Below are 5,000 nucleotides of genomic sequence, written 5' to 3'. Positions count from 1 at the left end.
ATTTATACTCAAAGGTATTACAACAGCGATCATCGAGTTTTCTTATCGAGCTACAGTACACATAGGACCATATTACTCGATGTGCTATTCTTTTCTAAGTCGGTAAGGTGCGATCTCGAGATAAATTTAGCTCCTATTTCTAGCAACTCAAGCGATTGTGTTGATGCTCAGTCTCTAGGTCGCGGAGCCAGAATTTATATTTCAACTTTTTTTTAGACAATAAGAAATGTGAATATGCAACCTTTACGACTTTAGCGAGTAGTGCACTCCACTGACTGCTAATTCACCGCTATTCTGTTGCCAACAACAATAATAACGCTGATAGCAACAACAGCAACAACAACAACGACGGTAATATACGAGCCAACAAGAAATGTAGTCCCTTGACCCTCTAGAAATAGCAGCCAAATCTTTATCAAGTTACCTACTACCGTCTTAAATGAAAAAGTAAACGACTCTTCCAATAAGGTAATCCACGATATGCTATTTTAAAAAGAGACAAGATGGCCATGGAGGGATGCCTTTGATCATTGGTTTGCATAGCCAGCTCTGATGACCCTGGGTTAAGCAACATCAATAGAGCAGTATATGAGAAACCCCTAAAAGGACTATTATAAATATATATAAATATATGCACGTAATCTTTTTTCATTGTTTGAATTTTTTCCATAGCGAAGGAGCAGATTTCTGACAAAGAAACGTAGCACTATTGCCGAAATTCGGATACAAAAATGAGTTGTTTACACGATGTACCTTAGAAAAGTCTCGTGTATTTTAACTGTTCCTCTGACAGATTGTATTTGATTAAATATCCCCAGCTTTTCGAAATTGTTACTGAAACCTATAGTATGATATCCCAGTGCACCAACAATATGTGAATGTATAATCTAGGTAGGGAAGCTAAGGGTTTCGAAACAGTTTGTCTGTAAATGTTCTCTGTTAGATGTGAAAGGAATTTCAGCAACTTCAAGGCTGCGCATAATGGCACGATTTGTTTCTTTTCTGTCTCAAAACAGCAATATCTGGCTTGAAACGTTTATACGACAAGGAAGGTTTGATGAAAATGCCCACTAATATTTGTTGTGTTGTTTCATATGTATTAAGTAACAAGGGTATGGTGTATATAATATATATCACAGTGTGGTCTTCCTTACGGGTGACATTGCGTATCATTTAACCATCAATATAATGCAACATTTTGGATGGTAATACCTTAATGATATTAATTATCTTCTACAGAAAGGTGCGAAGTGGTAGAATCGTTAGCACGCCGGGGAAAATGCTTAGCGGCATTTCGTCTATCCTTACATTCTGAGTTCAAGTTCCGCCGAGGTCGACATTGCCTTCCATCCTTTAGCGTGGGTCGATAAAATAAGTACCAGTCAAGTACCGAGGTCGATGGAATAAGGTGGCGAGCTGGCAGAAACGTTAGCACGTCGGCGAAATGCTTAGCGGTATTTCGTCTGCGTTACGTTGTGAGTTCAAATTCCGCCGAGGTCGACTTTGCATTTCATCCTTTCGGGGTCGATAAATTAAGTACCAGTTACGAACTGGGGTCGATGTAATCGACTTAAAACCTATGTCTGTCCTTGTTTGTTCCCTCTGTGTTTAGCCCCTTGTGGGTAATAAAGAAATAGGTATTTCGTCTGCCGTTACGTTCTGAGTTCAAATTCCGCCGAGGTCGACTTTGCCTTTCATCCTTTCGGGGTCGATTAAATAAGTACCAGTTACGCACTGGGGTCGATATAATCGACTTAATCCGTTTGTCTGTCCTTGTTTGTCCTCTCTGTGTTTACTACCCTTGTGGGTAGTAAAAAAATAGGAATAGACTTTCCTCCCCTCAAAAACTGCTGCATCAGTGCCAAAATTTGAAACCATTGAAGAGTTTCCAACGTCAACCGAGAAATAACCAGTTTCAGCTCGAATATGCTAAAACAGTTTCATATGATTGATCTATAAATCAACTAATCAGTGTGAAGCTGTGGCGTAATATGGCTTCTCGAATATTCTAAAATTCGCATGGCAGCAGACCGTTTCGGGCACTTAAGGAAGGCAGACTGCTTCGAGCACCCAAAGAAGGCAGACCACAGATAGCTTTGAAGCAAAGCAGATTACAGCATACCACAGCTAACCTTTAACAAAACAGAGCACGATTCTCTCCTCCCAGCTTTAACAATGTGCAGAGTTTATTGTATCAGCATTTTTCTTTTCCAGATAGCTAATTATTTAAGCTAACACAATAAATCATTTCTATCAATAAATAATGCTGAATGTTCATGAATTTGCTTTACTTACAATACACGCAACCAGCCAGAACCAAGCGATGATGGTGTCCAACACAACACACAACATACCAGCTTACGACAAATGAATCACGCCTGGGTCACCATTTGTCGAAAATATATTTTCATCTATACCTAAGGACTTTGGAGAACAGATTTTCCGTGTCTAACTATCAAATATGAATATTTCTTGCAGACAAATTCTATCCCACAGAAGCAGAAAGTGTGTGTGTGGGGGGGGGGTTTAACCCAGCATTGTAAATATCTTAGAACGCTCTTTAGATCGTCCGCAAAGAAATTATGGATTACATTTGTATCAATTTCTACTTGCATTAGTAAGATCAGTAAATGAAAGCAAGCTTACTACAACTAGTTTAAACAGTGATCAGATCTGTTGAGCCATCAACATCATCAATATCTTGACAACCTTAGTTGTCATGTGTTCACATACAATAAATATCTAAGAAACGAACTGAATAGAACTCTTGGTTCTACTAAATTAGTTCTTAACTTACTTGTATTAAGTGATCAATTTATCAAAATGTTGGGGTTAGAAAGTTTACAACTACATATATACTTTCTGAAAAAATTACATTTAAGAAAAAAAAAACAAAGATCATGTTTCATCTAAAGATTAGATATTCTACCTTGTAACGATAAGTTAGAATCATCAGTGTGTTCTTATAGTTTTGATAAACCAGCCTTCACAAAACTAGTTAAAAGTTTTAAAAATATGGTAATTTAATTAACCCCAAGACATACAGGATAAGTGGTAGTAAGTCATATGAAACAGTTGCCATTGATAACAAAGAGAATTTGGTTAAAATTTAATTTCCATTCTAAATTTATACCACACGTTTACTTTTTAGTATCAGCTCAATTACCCCAGAGAGAGATTTAGGGAGACACGAAAATATTCAAACAAGTCTATTGAATGAGTTGATGGTCCTTCTTTTAAATGAAGATTTGTAAATCGAGGATCGTATTTGTAAATATTCTTTTCTGGTGATTCTTCTGTAAATGTTGGTTAGACATTCTTATATCACTTGTATGTCGCCTTCAATTGTATGTTTTATTTGCTTTGGTTCTCTGTCGTCTGATCGTCCAGAATTCATTGAAGCTGACCCAAAACAAATAATTTATGTTTTGATAACACTAAACTCGATTGTCTACTTGACATAATTTTATAAAAGCACGCTATTCAGAGTAACATATGTATAATTATTTATTTATTTCTGACACATATACATGAATACATACACACATATGCATACACACAAATGCATACATACATTCATACAAACATACACGCTGTACAAAAGCTGCCTCTTGGATCTTTGTGAATCCAACAACATAGTGACTGATGAGCAAGTAGGTGGAAAGAAGAGAATGTGGAGATGTGCCGGATATCTTTTGATAAACAAGTCTGTGCTGTCCGAAATAAGAAAACACCAGAGAAAACTTGTGACAGTATGGCTTCATTATAGGAAGGTTTTCAACTCTATTCTCCAATCATAGTGGCTACATTAGTTACTGCCTGTGAGAAGCTCACAAACGTCTGGGAAAACAATTCTCACACTTACAGCTGGGAGCCAAACGATCGTCTCCGATGTTATAGGTATTTCAACGAGATGTTCCAAGGAGATAGTTTTTCTATATTTCCGTTTATTTTGGCGTTAAATTCATTATCATTTCTGCTACAAGCATCCAATGCCTACAACTCTGCCTATTCGTCAGCTTATGTATGTACGCATGAATGTATGTATGTATGTATGTATGTATGTATGTATGTATGTATGTATGTATGTATGTATGCATGTATGCATGTATGTATGTATATATGTATGTATGTATGTTCAGTTTTATTTCAAGATTTCTTGCCAATAGAGAAGGGACCGTTCCTTAACCTAGAATCAAGGATCCTTCATTGGAAATTAAACATCAACAGGGTATGTATGTATGTATGTATGTATGTATGTATGTATGTATGTATGTATGTATGTATGTATGTATGTCATTATTCAGTTTTTGCCAATAGAGAAAGAGCCGGTTTCTAGCCCGGATCCAATGCTCCTTCATTGGAATTTCAACATCAATAAGGTATTTTTGCTTGTATGCATGTATCTATGTATATGTGCAGATTTGTCTGTCTGTCTGTCTATATATATATATGTATGTTTGTATGTATGTTTGTATGTATGTATGTATGTATGTATGTATGTATGTATGTATGCATGCGTGCAGATTTGTATGTTTTGCTTTATGTATGCATTCTCATGCATATGTATGTATTCTCATGCATATAGTTGCATATCTAGAAATGCTCATATATATTTAAATGATAAACTTCTGGAAAGGCTTACAGATTTTACAGTTCCAGTGATGGATTAGATCTGTAGTCTTCGAATTAGCTTTCTCTTTTCTGGTTTTGGTATTTAAGCAGTGTGTTACATATCCCAGAGCCCCTATAATTACAGGTATAAACCAGAACTTGTAATCTGGATAGAGTTAGTACAAATTTCTCAATAGTTCAGTTTTATGTTAACATCCGCTGGGCAACTAATTTCCACGACTGCGCACAGTTTCTCTTCTCTATCCCAAATCATTATATCAGGTTTGTTTTGCTTACATTTTATTGAGGTCTTCACAGTGGTTTTTACTGGGACATTCCACCAGTATTTCTTTTTATTATCAGTGGGTATGGCTTCTGTCTGTCAG

The 5,000-nt window shown here is 36.3% G+C and overlaps 1 protein-coding gene across 3 annotated transcripts in view; it reads right to left on the bottom strand.

Annotated features, from left to right (window-relative positions):
• LOC115214197 (heat shock protein beta-1-like) overlaps window positions 1–279 on the bottom strand; it is a 47,516-nt gene extending 47,237 nt beyond the window's left edge. Inside the window, exon 1 of one of the 3 annotated variants that reach the window (XM_036504943.1) lies at window positions 1–279. This exon is cut by the window's left edge and continues 638 nt beyond it. The gene's annotated coding sequence lies outside the window, so the exon portion shown is untranslated. The other 2 variants (XM_036504942.1, XM_029783298.2) reach the window with 2 other exon arrangements.
• Between the last annotated feature and the right edge of the window lie 4,721 nt (window positions 280–5,000).

This window comes from Octopus sinensis, linkage group LG7 (genome assembly GCF_006345805.1).
Source record: "Octopus sinensis linkage group LG7, ASM634580v1, whole genome shotgun sequence".
Taxonomy (NCBI): domain Eukaryota; kingdom Metazoa; phylum Mollusca; class Cephalopoda; order Octopoda; family Octopodidae; genus Octopus; species Octopus sinensis.
This window is presented reverse-complemented; position numbering and strand designations above follow the sequence as displayed.